Source organism: Pezoporus occidentalis, unplaced genomic scaffold (genome assembly GCF_034315485.1).
Source record: "Pezoporus occidentalis ecotype Australia unplaced genomic scaffold, CSIRO_AGI_Poc_V1 ctg123, whole genome shotgun sequence".
NCBI lineage: Eukaryota > Metazoa > Chordata > Aves > Psittaciformes > Psittacidae > Pezoporus > Pezoporus occidentalis.
The window spans coordinates 801,172-818,821 of record NW_026913027.1 but is presented as its reverse complement, the minus strand read 5'-3'; the positions used below and the strand labels follow the sequence as shown (position 1 = coordinate 818,821).

At 38.3% G+C, this 17,650-nt stretch overlaps 1 protein-coding gene across 2 annotated transcripts in view; it reads right to left on the bottom strand.

The window, feature by feature from the left end:
- Nucleotides 1–17,650, bottom strand: part of TENM1 (teneurin transmembrane protein 1) — an 845,211-nt gene that overhangs the window by 649,535 nt on the left and 178,026 nt on the right. The window lies entirely within an intron of this gene.

Here is a 17,650-nt window from a genome sequence, read left to right as displayed (position 1 = left end):
TTCTGGAAACGAGTGACAAGTGGTTTCAAAAAGTTGTTTGGGTTTGAATGTCACTGGCTTGAAAGAGGGCTGCTTTTCAGTGTACTGGTTCAGAATGGGATTCAAAACCGTTGGTCTTGCCTTCCTACCTCTTACACAACCTTGTGCTTCATATACCAGTTTTCCATTTATAGCATTAGACTAATAATACTTTTTTTTGTCTTTTGCATAGACCAGGAACACTTCAAGATAGTAACAGCATCAAGATAGGAACCGCATATAAAAATATATACACGTGTATAAAATAAAACTCATCTTAATACCCTAATCTCACTTAAAGCTACCAGGCACCTCTATACCATGAAGGGAAGAATTGCAAAAAATTAAAATAAGAAGATAATCAGAACTTAGGTTTTGACCTTCATTATATGCACAAAAATTAGTGCTTGAAAGGGATGGAGGGTTGAAAATTACATGGGAGTACTGAATCTATGGGAACTGTTGTTTAGTATCTTTCTGCATGTACGGAATAGCAGTGTTTATGATGTTTTTCTTCTGAAGGAAATTTAAAAAAAAAGAGAAAACAAGGAAAACAGACTGAAAGAATGAAATAGTTAGGGAGAGGTAAGAAAAACTTGGGAGGGAAAAAAAGTAAAAACCCAGTGAAATACAGAACTAAAAGGCTACATTATGCAAACAGCACTAAAGTATAATTATTTGATATGTTGGAAAATAATTATTGAAGCCATAGCAAAACAATACAGCTGCCAGGTCTGTATCATGCCTTGAGGAATTCACCTTGACAGTGACATTGTGATTTCTATCTAAGTTTGATGTTGAAGTCATAGTACATACATTTTTAATTTTCAGCCCTGTTTCAGTTAATCTAGGATAAATCTGAATTATTACTCTGCCTAATTTACTTTCAAATCCAGGAATAAAAAATCCAAAGTGAAAAGCATTTGATGCTTTTTGTTTCTATGATAATTGCTTTTAATTACCATTTTGTTTGACAGGTCTCTTCAATGAAATTTAAAATTCAATTGTTTTCCACTCAAATGCGGGCTAATTTGAACTATTTATATTTTGATGTAATTAAGGTAAAACTAATCATGATATATAAAACATTTTTAACATTTCCTGACAAAAGAGTATTTATTTTTGTATTCTCATTTCATTCATCATTCATTTTGAAAACACTGTCAGAGTTTTTATTGCATCTAATGATTGATTTGCATGTATTGTAAAATTGTTCTAAGAATGTTTCCTAAACAAACTTATCTTTCCAATTACTTTATACTATCTGGAGACTTTTTTTATCCTCTTCTAATCAATGTCTTAAATCAATTAGACTCCGCTGGACATAAAACAAAAATCCAGATCAGAGGGAGAATACGGACTGGAGGAAAATTGTGTTTTCCTTCCCACATCTTCCCCATACATCCACCTGTCAACATAAACACCATTCCATTCAAGTAACTGCACTATACCTCAACCCTGCTGCAGAAGAAGCCCCAAAACAGTTGCCAGGTATACAGATACCTGAAATCTGAGCAAACAGGACTGTGAAAAAGGTGTAGAAGAAAGATACCTCAAATTCCAGACATTTGGAGAGACAGAAACTTCGGATATGACCTTGTAGATGATGGAAAAGTGAATGTAGTCTTTAAGTGAGTTCAGCATAGTAAAAAAAAGTCCCTCACACACACAATAAAGTTCTTTTAAATCTTCCAGAAAATATTTTTTCACCATTGTAATTTCAGTTGCATTCTAACTTGTTTTCCCCACGAGTGCCTTTTGTACGGCAAAAGACTGAAGTTCATATCATGAAACCCATGTTCTCTTACAAGCTTAAATGAGAGAGGTTTTCCAGCCCTACCCTTTGATAATTTTAAGGCCGGCCCTTTGGAAAACTTACAGAGCTCAATTTTGTGACTGAAAACATTTGTGGATTTAGACTAAATAAAACTGACACAGCTTTCTCCCTTTTCTCATATTTTGAGGAATCCAGTCCCAGGGTGAGATTAAGGGTACAGTTCCACAAGAATGTAAGTAAATCTAAATTTTGGGCCCTCTCAGTCCCCCTTCCTCTTCACTCCTCATCCTCCCCCAGTTAATTACTTTTTGCTCAATCAGCTTCCTGAACTGGCTCACTACTGTATCACTGAGTTGAAGCTGTTCTTCCCTCCTCCCTGACTTCACTGCAGACTCCTCCTCCCTCTCCCTCCCTTTCATTCAGCACTAGCAATCATGAGAGCCACAGACGAGACAGAGCAGCAGATTCAGCTGAAAATGCCCTTAAAAGTATCCCAAATTCCAGATCAGTTTTCAGCTATTCCACCTTATGAAGAATTGGGTATGGAAAATTGGAGATCATCTAACACCATGCCAGTAAAACCGAAAAAAAAAACAAACCCAACTGTTTTAAACAGCAGAAATGATAAAATATTAAATTGTAACAGGATCCTCATTATTTATCTCTTTGCAGGCTCACAAAGAAAGTCAGAACGAATTTCTCAGTTAATGAATACCTAGACATAAATATCAGGCCTTGTGAGCAATGCAATATAACCAGTATCAAGTCATCCTTTCTTGCCAGGAAGTTAATCGGTATTAATAGTCCAATATTCACTGAAATTTTACTATGGAAAATATACAGTACAAGGGCTAATATGCCTCTGATTACAGTATTTTTCTTGATGAAAGTAGCAGAGAAACTCCGCAGCTGCATACCTTCTGTGAGAGGAAACTTGGTAGAGTAACATAGGGATAATGAGACGTTTCCTTTTCAGTATAAAAAGGAGACAGAGACTATTGGGTGAAAGGACACAGAAGCAGGATTAAAGTATACCATGATTTCCATGGTGGTTTATTACCATAATGAAAAAAAAAGGAAAAAAAAAAAAAAACAAACCCAGACTAAATTAGCTACATCACCTGAAAAGGCAACTATTGTACAAATGTTTTGATCAGGCTTCCAAGAGGACACAATGGTTTCCTTAAAATCATTAGTGCCTTAGCAGTGCAAGCTAAAATATTAAGGCCATACACTGGAGGGAGTATATTCTCCTGCTTCCTTATGGTCCAACACTCATAGAGCAGCTATGACTAAAAAGCTAGCCTGTCTTACTAAAAGTTTTACTAAATCAAGCACTCAGTTTTAGCTGTCCAGCTACTAAGGACAGCTTTCTAAGAGTGCACACCTGCAGCTAAATCAATAAGACTCGACTCTGCAGCACAGTTTCTTTGCATCTGTTAGCAGAATTCTGCTGCACTGAAAGTTCCTGGAGCCTGGAGGCCCTTTCTGTGCCATCATGTAATCTCACACAGCCCAGTCCTGCAGCTGCCCAGGTGCAGGGCTGCAGGCAGCCCCCACACAGCCCATGAAGCAGAGGAGCAATGGTAATACCTTCCTGGTGGTGCCAGCTGGCAGAAGATGAGTGTGATGGTAAGAAAAATCCCTGTGAGAGCTGCCTCCCTCCTGACCTGCCAAAAGCCACAACACCAGATGTAAAGCTTAGGAAGTTACTCTGTCTCCTGAAGGCCATCTGGCTGTTGTAGGTACATAAGAGCAGCACATCCTGGCTTACAGTGCTCTGCCACCAGCTTCTCCAGATCAGTCTCTGAATTAAGAGTTTTGGACCATTCAGAGTCTAATAAAAAAGAGAATAAGCTGAGAAACAGTGATGCCAAACCAGTATGTAATCTGGAACAAGGGCCTTCCCCTACATCTGCTTTCTTCGTGATGTTTGGGGCTCAAATATCATCTCTCATTTTGTATTTCCATAGGGCTTACACCATAAAAGGAAGGACAGATAGAAGTTTGAGATTTTTAAAGCTAGGAATAATGAGTTTGCCATTTTCACAGTTTAAACTACATGCCATGACCTGCATTCAGTCTTAACGGTAACTTCACTGAGGAGACAGAAATCCTTTTCCTTAGAGGAGATAATATCAGGTTGAACAACAAATCTAGATCTGACAGCCCAAAAAACTCTTCCATTACTTGTATAGAGCCATAATTGTTGTAATTTTCATGTGAAAAGCATGTTATGGTTAAAAGTATGTGTGTGCCACACAATAAGGCCGTGAATGAAAATTCTGTTCCTGTGGCCCAAAAGGAGCCCTGCAGCAGATGAGATTCAGCCATTTTTTGAGCAACCCACTGTACCAAAAATTACAACAAAAACTTAAAGGCTTCATGCAAGGAACACCTTCTGAGAGTGTTATCTTTTTTCCCAAATTTTCATGCATAAATTGATATCAAATACATCTCAGCTATCAAGCCCTCTAATATGTCATAGCAATAATTTTAGTGTACTCACTACTAAAGATGTTTCTTCAAATTTTAAAGGTCATCAGAGTTTAAGAGGTGTGTTCTATACTTTAAAAGTTCCCTCAAGTTTCAGACTTATTACTAGATCTCATTAAATTTTCCATATGAGTACATCTCTTAAAATTTACAATAAATTTTAAATAACTAGAGCTTTGAAAGGTCAAATAAATAATGAGGTATCTCACTGCAACAGGAAATATATTCACTGTTTTGTCACAAGGTTTTCTAATTCAGTTACTTCTGGAAGAAAATCCTTTGCTGTATTGACTTGCTGCATTAAATTCTCATCATGCTTATCATTACAGAATATACAGTATAAGACCATGTTAGACAGAAGCATAACAAAATCTGTAGTGATGCTTTAGACCTGATAACCTCTTCTCAGAAATGAGAACACGCTTAAATATTTAAGACTAGTACTTCACCATCACCAGAATGAGTCCTACAGCATTTTATAGTCCTTTTATTGTCACTTGCTAATTGGTGACAACAGTGGAGACTGAAGTCTAGGCTCCATGCCTAAGATTCTAGAGGATACTGTTTTTTTTCCCCTATGTGACCACATTGCCCAGAAATTGATACCACCCTAATTTAAAAGGTACTGCTTTCTTTTCCAGCTTTCTCCTCCTCCCCAGCCATTGCTGACACACCAGGTACCCTAACACACAACTGGTGCTCCTCTCCACTGGTGATACCAACTGAAACAGAAAAGCCACTTAAATATTCATTCCCGATAAGTAGCACAGCATCATGGTGTTTCATATCCAGTGGTTTGATTACTTCTTCACTATATTATATAATCTCCTATCAGCCAATAACTTTTATATTCGTCTTACACTTCATAAATGCTTTGTAACTTTTCTAATTGAAACACACACTTGAGAGGAATTTATTATCAGCAGAAATCTTTAGTTTTGTGCATTAAGCCATATAACTGGAAAAAAAAAAAAAGGCACATGAACCACTTCTAGGTTGCATGATGACATAATTGTACAATACGTGTTTGTACCAGTTTCTGTCAGACCACAGATGGTCAGGTCTAGACATTTGTTAGTCTTTTGTTAATTTGCCTCAACCTTTCCCAGGTACAGCTGTATTTCTCTTATACAGTGAAAGAGCTGAGTCTCCCATCTTACATACTGGCATAGTATCGGATTAGGTTGCAGCACTGTCATCTAAAGCTCAGAGTTGTACACTAACCTGAATCCATATAAACCCAAATTAGGATGCTACAAGTAGATGAATGAATGTCTTGGCACTGAAGTCCAATAATCTAAATCAAGCTCATGTCCAAAATTATTCATGTAAGAACAAATGGATGCCTTGCTATCTGTTGTAGGGACTTGAAACTTCACTCTCTCACTCCTCAGAACTAGAGTTACCAGGTTGGGTATTCTGGGGTAGAGTTTCTCAGGCTCCGTTGCAAGCTGCTCTATTATCTTGGAGGAGTAATCTGAATTTACATTTCAGTAATTCTGGATTAGACTTGAACCTTTCTGTGCAATGGGAGCTTCATTTAAAAAATTCTTACCAGTCCCATTTGAATACTTTAATCACTGTACTAATAAATATTCTGAGGACCTCTCGTTATACAAAAAACAGGCGAATATTATAGATTCTCAGGTAAAACTGCTTCAAAAGGCAGGAAGCTAAAGTACCTGTTTGACCAGGTTGGTGCAACTCACCCTCTCTTTTTTTCTTTTAAAAATCTTTTCAGAAGCAACTCCCTGCACAATTAAATTGGCACCTCTTCATAACAGATCAGTAAGAGACTAAGGATTGCATTTCACTGCATGTTATCTGTCAGTCAGTAAGCATTTCAATACTTATTTCTGAGAAATTACTGCTTTGAATATCAGTATCCAAATGTATTTCCAGGATAAAAATGCCTTATGATAGTCAAACCTCTATCAGCTAACAACTCTTACTTAGGAAGCACCATAAAAAAAAGTATTAAGGTGGTTCTTCACTGAACACCCAGAGAGAGACTTGAGCAGTAGAAACCAAAGTCAAATCCCAACCTAAATCTTTTGCAAGTTTGGGTTGTTTGGAATGAAAGGCAAAGTTCTTCAGGCAGAAATTTTAAGAATGTTTAGATATCTTTAACTTGGCCATATCATAAGCCAAATATATGTTAGCTTTTACTATCTATTATTTTTAGTACACAGTTTTACATTTTAATACTTTCAATGTAGCTGTCTAAACAGTTTGACTTTCATAAAATTTCCCACTTCTTAAAGCTCTCTGTTAGATTTACAGCTGGATAACATAAATTTAACTCAGTTTTATGTTCTATTTTCCTCTTTTTTAATAATTCTCCACAGAAAAAGGTTCTTTTATGTTTTGTTTCTTTGCCATAATTGTGTAGAAGAGCCTTGAGGCAAATTAGAAATGTAATAATCAATAACTGAGTTTTATTAAGAGATTGAATTTAGATAGACATGCAAACTGAACATTAATGTACCGATTTATCTGCTACTCAACTTTCTGCATAAGATTTATTCAGAAAGATGCTGACTGAGACAAAAAAGTTTGTCTTGGTGAACAGTTTTTTCTGCTTCAGCATATTTGCAACTGTTTTCATTTTTTTTACTCAGCTACAATATTCCAGAGACAAGATGACACTTTCAACCAATTCAGTAAGATTTTCTTATTGAATGATCACAAGAGGGGCTATCCAAAAATCTTGTCCCTTAGCAGCTTCTGGGAAGAAACAACATTTCTGCAAATGACCAATATGTTGCCACTTGCCGAATGATTTTGGGGATAATGTAGAAAGAAGAGGAGGAACGAGATGCAGTTAAAAAAACATCTCTTTCACGATAGCTAACTTCAGTGAATTTGGAACTAGAAAAACATAATCTAATTATTTAAGTGACTAAGCAGAAATAAGAGATAGACACAGTTTTGACATAAGTACAATAAATATCAGTATACACTAATATTTTTGTCTAACTAGCCTGAAAGAAAATAACACAACCAAAGGCTCAATCTCTGCTCTTGTGAAGTTGCTGCAATGAGAAGCACCTTGACAAATTGCATGAAACTAAAAATTCCATGATTGTAACAAAGCACAACAACTTGCACTGGTTAAGGCTCAGTCTTCAGCCACATTTTAATCTCCAAAAAGAGGAGACAGATTAGTCTCCAAAAGAGGGGACAGATTAGCTGGATTGATGTGAGGACATTCGGAAGAGGAGGAGATGAACAGAAAGACTCTCTCATACAGGGGACCACACAGCCATACCCATCCTGGCTTCCAGAAGCCTTGTTGATTCTTTTTCAGGCCTCCAGCATCCTCAGAACCTGTTCTGCCACTACTATAAAACTGCCTGTGAGTCATTCTGCTTTGCTGAGGTCACTCTCCTAAACCTCGACAGCACTATAGTCAGTACACAACAGCAAAGAGTTGAGCCTTCAATCAGGCTATCACTCACTGACATAACGCATTTAATCACAGGAAAGTTAAAAGAAAATATGCAAAGAAGGTATTGCCTTTCCTTCTTTTTCAAGTCTCAAACAGGAATAAACTGTCTCACACTACACCAGACCTGTCTAAACAGACCTGTATCTCTGGAAGAAGAGGACAGATGCAAAATGGGAAAGGCATAAATAGAAATAGACAAATAATTCCCCAGTAAATGCTGATTTTATTTTATAACTATTTCAAAGAAATTAAATCAAAAGAAAGGTGTGGCTTGAGTTAATATTTTTCTGACCTTTAAGAGTCCATGATTAACAAATACTTCATTAAATAGCAGAATCAATACCTGAATGCTTAACAGGAGTTTCTAGGTGATCATGTTTCAAATTTTTAAATTAATGTAATACAAACCAATGGTGAATGCATGCTATAGATTCTTCTCTCCAAACACATTCAAATGCTAGAAAAATTTCAGCAGATTCTGGGAATCTCTAGGTCAGTCTTTTCATATCACCACTATACCAGATAACATGGTAGCCACAAAAAAATAACAGATCATACTATCTAGACAGGGGTGAAATAGGAAGGGTTCAGGAAATAATATGCAATTATTTTCTCAGTAAGATCTTAGAGTAACATTTCTTTCTGCTGTAGTTCCAAATGAGTTATTTTACTTAACATCACTGCACCAAGCAATATATCCATCCAAGTGCAATCACTGTAAATATTTCAAATCCTTTGTTTCAACTGAGGAAAACCATTACACTTGATCTTAGCACAGATCTTGAAGTAGAGCCTCTGGATGGAGGTGTAGAGTTATCTTGCTTGATATATAAAGTTAACAGTTTAGCCGAATTTTTATAGCAAATTGTACAATATATTGAACAGTTACATTAGGTAACCATAAGGAAGTGATTTTATTTTTTTTTGTGAGCTTTTGAATGTATTATCTGAATATAAGAATAATTCATCGTTTTTCTCTATTTCCTTTATATGTTTTTCATAAATAATGTTTCAGTTCCATCTTCAGTGTTCCACATTTAAGGCACTGATATAGTATACAATCTGCTGTATTCAATTCATTTTGTCCAATTTTTCACTTCCAGCCTAGAAAATTCAAAGCCAGAGCTCTGACACATCAGTCACACAATCAGCTAAATTAGGCTACTCCAGTTGGTTTAACTGGCAACTTTCAAGCATGAAAAACAAAGCAGCAAGGTTTTAATGGTTTAAAGCCTCCAAAGTGGATCATAATACAAAATGTATTGCTCATCAGCTGGCAGAGAAGGCAAGGAATGCCATATGCTTTCAGTTTCATTTGTGTTATCTTTAATACTAAACCCTAATGCAATACACTCTCTATTACCCTGCCATGTCAATCTTTTTTTATGTGGAAGGGGGTCAGGAAAACAAGACAATATTGGTTTCAGTAGTCACAAGCCAATGCAGGCTCTACTAATTCCAGGACAGCTGAGAGCTATGGAATAGTAAATTACTTTTTTCATGCATGAATTAGAAAGCACATAGTTAACAGTACAGTCAAAACACTTGTTTGCATGGCTAGCTATATGCTTGAAGTTAATGTTTAGAAAATTTGAAAACAAAACAGCAATAGCTCAACCATATGTATGAACAACTCAAGTTTCAAAGTATCAATGCAATAGTTAAGTCCAGCATATGTAACTACAGGTTAACTAGCTGGAGAAGTGAGCTCCTGCTAGAGAGCACTGCATCCATAGACTTAGAATACTTTTTCACTTGCAACAGGGGAGGAGTGACAATGCTTTCGTGACAGTGAGACCCTCACTACAAAGTAAAAGCTAGACTCCACTTGATCCTACTTGATGGTTTCCATATCCTTACCAGGTTGGTGTTTTCTTTAATCATGGTCAATACACACACATACAAATATCTGTGTGGAGAAAGGCAGCAATTTGCATCAAACTGTAAAAGGGAAAATATTTTATTCCGAACGCATTATGGATTAATAACATTAATCTCATCTTTGAAGTTAAAGACACAAACAAATTTAGCTAACTTTCTGAGGATCTCTTTACCCTTACATTATCCTATTGGTCACCAACTTTCTCTTCTTTATAAGATGGCGGAGGTTACTTCTTGATGACAAGTGTTTTCGTAAGTATGTATGTTACGGTTACCTTAAAGAAGGTGTTAGATTGCTGCTTTCCTCCTTTTATTGTCTGTGTAGATTTTGAAGGACTATTTTTGATTCTACTGCAATCTCTTTTAAGTCTTCTATCTTCCTCTGGACCTGAACTACCCATCGTGAACAAGAAAGATGCTGCAATATGACATGAAAAGAGCTTAGAGAGGGCAGTTTGCCAGCTGGCCACTGTACTGAAAACTCTCTGGGAGAACGACAGAAGGCAGCAAGCTGAATTGCTAAAAAGAATCATGGGGGAAGACAGAAAATGCAGCTTAATAGAGATGCTGTAGAAACTAAAGCAAGAAACAGAATAAACTCAATAAATCTGATGATCACCAGGGAAATGGTCACCTAAAACTGTACTCAAACTCCAGACCTAAGAAATTAATCTTGAATCACAAAAACGGTAATTATCTGGTGAGGAAATTGGAAGAGATTGTCGAGCCCACCAAGGTCTGTGTGTTTGGATGGTGGAAAATTGGCAGATATGCAGCTGAATTAGGAGAAAAAGAGTTAAAAAGTAAAGCAGATTTTGCTGAAGAGGAGCACATTAATTATCTTCTAGAGAGAATTACGTACCTGCAGTCTTAAAACACTTTGAACACAGCTTCAAGGGGACAAGGTCAGAGAAACAACTGCTTTGTTCTCAGTTAAAACATAAAATCAAATAAAACTAAACAAATGAAAATATCCAAAAACCAAAAACACACCCACAAAACAAGCAAACAAAAAAAAAAACACAATCCCAGGGCACCAGGCATTTGCATTTTCTGAATTGTCTGTTTTAGTTTAGAAAAAGTTATAGAAGTATAAATTAAAAGACAAATAAAATACAAATCCTAGCCCTCCTTATGTAGCTGTGAAGTATGCATCAGCTGAATAATTATAGTTGTCAAGTATGCTTAATATTTTCTATCTAAAATGAAGACTGCAATCTAAAAGATTATTCTTGGTAAGGGGACATATCTGCAGACAAAGATTACTTTCAAAGAGCTTGCCGGAGGTGTCCCAGAGAGTTAGAGCTTCCTAGTAAAAAAAATCTTGGCTTTGATGATAGGCAATGGTCTTATTCTAGGAGTTTATGACACAGCATTTTGTGCAGGTTTTACAGTCTCCTCCATGGCTAGCATTAAGATCACTACCTAAGAAAGATTTCACTATATGTAAATGTGCTAAGACATAGATTAAAGTTTCGTTAACCAGATTAATGTCTTTCAGAGTCATCCTTGCAGGGAAAGCCTATGTTAATTGTAGATAAAAATATTTATATAATTTTAAAATTAAATTTCAAATAGTGCAGCAGGAATAAAATTCTTTCTAGAAAGTTATTTTATTCTTAATCTTAAAGTGACAATACCGAACCTTGCCCAACTGAGAAGCCTGATCAAGGAGAACCTGTGGATGAAGCACTCCATAGACAGATAGAAAAAGCCTCACGCTCGCAGGCCCTTGTTCTCATGGGTGACTTCAAACACACTGACATCTGTTGGAGGGATGGTACGGCCCGGCACAAGCAATCCAGGAGGTTCCTAGATTGTGTAGAAGACAAATTCCATCTGCAAGTAATAGAGGAGCCAACAAGGAGAGGTGCCATGCTTGACCTCGTGCTCACCAACAGGGAAGGGCTCGTTGGAAATGTGACTCTCCAGGGCAGCCCTGGATGCAGCGATCATGAGATGCTCGAATTTGAGATCCTCAGGACAGTGAGAAGAGCGTGCAGCAAGCTCACTGCCCTGGATTTCAAAAGAGCAGACTCTGGCTTCTTCAGGACCCTGCTCAGTAAGGTTCCATGGGATACAGCCCTAGAGGGCAGGGGGGCCCAGGACTCTTGGTTGATATTCAAGGATCACCTGCTGCAAGCTCAGGAGTGTTGCATCCCAGCCAGAAGGAAGTGCAGCAGGAGGGTCAGGAGACCACCTTGGATGGATAAGGAGCTGCTGAGGAAAATTCAAATGAAAAAAGAGGTTTATAATAAGTGGAAGCAAGGACAGGTGGCATGGGAAGAGTACAGGGATGTTGTCCGGGAAGCTAGGGACCAGGTTAGGAAAGCTAAGGCACAGTTAGAATTAAACTTAGCTAGAGGTATTAAAGATAACAGGAAGGGATTCTACAAGTACATAGCAAATAAAAAACAGACTAGGGAGAATGTAGGCCCCCTTAGGAAGCTCTCGGGAGAACTGCCTACACAAGTTTTGGAGTAGGCTGAGGTTCTGAATGACTTCTTTGCCTCAGTCTTCACTGGCAAAGGCTCTGACCAAACCACCCAAGTCTTGGAATGCAAACGCAGGGACTGTGAGAATGGAGACCTTGCGCCCACTGTAGGAGAGGAACTGGTTCAAGACTATCTTAAAAATCTGAACGTGCACAAGTCCATGGGTCCTGAGGAGATCCATCCGTGGGTCCTGAAGGAGCTGGCAAATGAAGTTGTGAAGCCACTGGCCATCATATTTGAGAAATCATGGCAGTCAGGTGAAGTTCCTGATGACTGGAAAAAGGGAAATATAACCCTTATTTTCAAGAAGGGGAAAATGGATGACCCAGGGAGTTACAGAGCAGTCAGTCTCACCTCTGAGACTGGCAAAATCTTGGAGCAGATTCTCCTGGATGGCATGGTAAGGCACATGAAAAACAACAGGGTGCTTGGTGACAGCCAGCATGGCTTCACTAAGGGGAAATCCTGCCTGACCAACTTGGTGGCCTTCTATAATGGGGCTACGGAACTGATGGACAGGGGTAGAGCAGTTGATGTCATCTACCTGGACTTGTGCAAAGCGTTTGACACTGTCCAACACGACATCCTTGTCTCTAAATTGGAGTGACATCAATTTGATGGATGGACCACTCGGTGGATAAAGAACTGGCTGGATGGCCACACACAAAGAGTTGTGGTCAATGGCTCAATGTCCGGCTGGAGACCAGTAATGTGTGGTGTCCCTCAGGGATCGGTGTTGGGACCGGTCATGTTCAACATCTTTGTCGCTGCCATGGACAGTGGGATTGAGTGCGCCCTCAGCAAGTTTGCCGATGACACCAAGCTGTGTGGTTCGGTTGATACACTGGAGGGAAGGAATGCCATCCAGAGGGACCTCGACATGCTTGTGAGGTGGGCTGATGCCAACCTCATGAGGTTTAATCATGACAAGTGCAAGGTCCTACACCTGGGTCAGAGCAATCCCAGGCACAGCTACAGGTTGGGCAGAGAAGAGATTCAGAGCAGCCCTGCGGAGAAGGATTTGGGGGTGTTGGTTGATGAGAAAATGAACATGAGCTGGTGGTAGTGTGCACTCACAGCCCAGAAAGCCAACCGTATCCTGGGCTGCATCAAAAGGAGTGTGACCGGCAGGTCTAAGGAGGTGATGCTGCCCCTCTATTCTGCTCTTGTGAGACCTCACCTGGAGTATTGTGTGCAGTTCTGGTGTCCTCAACATAAAAAGGACATGGAACTGTTGGAACAAGTCCAGAGAAGGGCCACAAGGATGATCAGGGGACTGGAGCACCTCCCATATGAAGACAGGCTGAGGAAGTTGTGGCTGTTCAGCCTGGAGAAGAGAAAGCTGCGTGGAGACCTCATAGCAGCCTTCCAGTATCTGAAGGGGCCTATAGGGATGCTGGGGAGGGACTCTTCATTAGAGACTGTAGTGATAGGACAAGGGGTAACGGGTTAAAATTTAAACAGGGGAAGTTTAAATTGGATATAAGGAGGAAATTCTTTCCTGTTAGAGTGGTGAGGCACTGGAATGGGTTGCCCAGGGAAGCTGTGAATGCTCCATCCCTGGCAGTGTTCAAGACCAGGTTGGACGAGGCCTTGGGCGATATGATTTAGCGTAAGGTGTCCCTGCCCACGGCAGGGGGCTTGGAACTAGATGATATTAAGGTCCTTTCAAACCCTAGTTATTCTATGATCCTATGATTGTATGATTTTGCGTTGCTTTAAAAAAGCCCAATACCAAAAACTAAAGTTCACTTTTTCAGAAAATATTTAATTCTTGGTGTAAAATCTTCACAGCTGTAGAATTTATCAAGATCCTTGGCAAATATTTAATAATTGTCTTCACTTAAAAATTTACTTATGGTCTGAATTTATGTAAATGCAACTTCTGCCTAAGGGGACATATCATCCAAAAAATCACAGAACAGCTGATGTCTGAACTGACCTCTGGAGATCACCTGCTCCATCTTGTCAGCTAAAGCAGGTTGCCTAGGACTGTATCCCATTAGGTTTTCAATTTCACCAAGGACTGCGACTCAATAATTTTTCAGGGCAACCTGTGCTACTGTCCACCCCCCATCACAGGGGGCAAAAAAAAACCAAATAAAAAAATAAGTTGCTTTCTTTTTTTAAATGGAATTTCCCATATTTCAGTTTGTGACAACTCACTCTTCTCCTGTCACTGAGCACCACTATGAAGAGCCTCCCTCCAAACTTTATTGTCTTCCGTTCAGTATGTAAACACATTGATAAGATGCTACTGAGCCATTCCCACTCCAGGTTAACCAACCGCAGCTCTCAGCCTCTTCCAGTATACTCAACTCCCATAGTTATCTTTCTGGCTTTTTGCTGTTCCTGTCCAGTACGTCCATGCCTCTCTCAAACTGGGGATCCCAGAACTGGAGATGATGCTCCAGTTGTAGTCTCACCAGTGTGTTCATATAGTGCATATATATGTGTTTATATACCAGAATAAAAAGCTCAAGAACGTTTTATCCAGTGTTATCCATAGAGGTTCACCTAACCTCGCTCTCTTCTGCATTTATCTAAGGCAGTTGCAAAAGAGCTTTTGTCTCTGAAACTCTCGACAGCTCAGCTGAGCTGAAAATTTTTGTTGTCTGTTGCTTTTAGATGGCACATTTAGATCTCCATTTCTTCTCTAAAACCACTTTTTTATATCTTTGAGAAATGAGTTTCTATTATTCATGAATTCTGCTTTGCTGACTGGCTTCAAAAGCTGTATTATCTGAAGTGAGATTTTTAGCCCTGGATGGGCACAGGTGTTATCTCTACTGTTGTGGCAAAAAATAGAAGCCCTAGCAGGTGCTTGTTTGGCATTTGTTTGGCCTTTAAAACAAGAGCCAAGAGGGATCAGCATCCGTAGAATTTCAAAATTCCCAAATCTTCTAGCTCTTTGGCAATCTGCAGTTCTAGTATGCCCAAAGTTTCAATCCTGCCACCCTTCTGGAAAAGAGGCTGGATAAAGAATTCATATGCTTCCAAGGCTATTCTCTGCTTTGTAACCTATTCTCATTTTTATAAATAACCACATATTTATAAAAGACTAAGCATTCAGGAGCCATCTGTTCTTCAGTCTGCTCCTTGCCATTTTGATGCCATGGACCCAACAAAATAGCCATCCTGAATACAGGGGCTTCTACTCAGACTTGGATCCCTGCAATCAATTACCACCTCACCTGAACTGCCTTGGAAGTTTGAAATGCAAATAGTTTCTAGAAACAGAAACCAATACAGTTCCTAGGAGTAGAAGCAAACACAGTTTCAAAATTCTTTTCTCCAGAGAAGTGAAAGAAAAATGCTTGACATTAAAGATCTTCTTTAATTCAAATGTTGATTGTATATTTCCATGTGTCTGTGCCTGAGTGACCTGGATAACACTGTCAGCAAATTCTCAAGAGGAAGCCCGAGCAAGCTTTGGAAATTTCTTTCTTTATAGTATCAAAGTACTAGGAGTAAAAGTAAAATTATACCTGCTTATTCATTGATGCAGTTTCCAATCTCTGTAAACCCACAGAAGGTGATGAAGGTTACTATTAATCTCATGAAAGTCCATTCCTCCTGCTGGTTTTGATTTTTCTGACTTACAGAATGTATACTTATGTCCACCCAAATTAAATATCAGAGGAAACTCCCCCTAGTATTGCCATCATTTTCTCATTTGCTGACATTTTGGAATAATTTCTCAGGATAGCTTAGACTATCCCAGCCACCACTATTCTCAGATATGCTCAGTTAGAGAATGAATATAGACAACTCTTCAAAATTTTAGAATTATTTTCTTCCCAAAAGAACCCTCTGGTTTTGTTGGAATTTTTTAATACTACTCATTAGTTCCCTGGGGTTCTTCTGCTTATTAATCCAGTGCTTTTAAACATGGAATGGATATTTTTGGCAAAAACATTTTGTCATCTTGCAAAGCAAGATCTAAGGAAACTGAGAGAAAACACTTTTTTATTTCCCCAGTATGAGACACTTTTTGTTTGTTTGTTTATGCAGCCTAACCTTTCCTTCCTAAAAGCCGTGGCATCCATGGGAGAGACAAACTGAATCTCTCATGAGAAATTAATAGAAAAAAGATTTATTTTCAATCATAGTAGAACTGGGAATTTCTAGCACCCCTTGATGCTTTTGGCAGAGTGGCTGGTTCACCTACAGGACCTCTGCACGTTTTACAGGCTAGCTACCAAGAAAAGGTTCTCTGACCGTTTGTATTTTTGTCTATGTTAGGTCTCATTAGCCAGATAAAAACATCTTTTGAAGTTAGAAGCCTGGAAACCATGAGACCCCTCCAGCTTTCAGTACCCCTTTGGATCCTGTGCTTTAGCACTGCAGCTCTCAGCACCAAGCCAGCTTTCCAACAATACACTAGAGAGCATAAAGAGGATCTTTTTTTTTTCCATTAAAGTCACTAACTACTCCTGTTCAACAGTTTTCTGGGGACAGGAACTATGAAAATTTATGAGGCTTTGCAATTTACAGTGTCTGATACATCAATTTCAGCTGTTGTTTCATGATGTTACTGCCTTACATCCCTTTCTTTTCAGGGATTTCAATTTGCTTTAATAGGAGAAAAAAAATGTATTGAAGAGACAAAATATATTATTATGCCACTATATAAATATGTGATGAGCCTGCATCTTGAATGCTGCATGAGGCTCTGGTCCCCATAGCTCAGCAAAATTATAAAAAATTAAAAAAAAAAAAAAGTAAATAATGCTGATGAATGATGCAGAACTGTTTCCAAGCAGAAACCAATTAAACAGACTAGTATTCCTCAGCTTAGGCAACAGATGTGCAAGCTGTGTTTGCTATATGTACACTCACAACACTGTATTCCCTTTCTAAACCAGGGCTTCTAGTATAGCACAGTATATATTTAAAAATTATATCTAACAAATTCTATAAAACATTTCCTTGAGGGACATGAGTACCACACAAACCTCTGAAAACTTTTCTAATTAAAAGCAAAAACTTGGCCCTTTGCATTTAAGTTCTCATATTAATAAGAATTTACCATTATTTTGTCATATAATCAATTCATTTAATTGTAATTTTACTTTACTGTGGGTCTTATAGAATCTCTTAGCTTTCTAACATCTTTCAATTCTCATCAGTTCATCTCTCTAATGAAGTCACTTAGGATTTCTTTGTACAAGGTTTAAAGCAAGAAAATCAACCCTTGTCCTGGCTCAGTATACAGTGTTATAGTGAGAGCTAAGAACTCACTGAATATTAATGAAACTTCTAATAATCTACTGTGTTGTCATTTGAGTAGGGGAAAAAAAAATGACCTTCAGATGAATACAACCCCTAGGATGTTTTATTTCACATTTCCATGAATGTATATATTACTTTGCACATAAAGTAGTGGTGAAAATTAAAAGATATTTACTAAGAAAGATATGAGTAGCCTGGAGGTAAAAACATACAATGAATTAGAAAAAGTGATACGTGAACAGATCTAGTTTAATGGATTTATTATTTTATAATCTATCATCTTTCTCCAAGCTCATT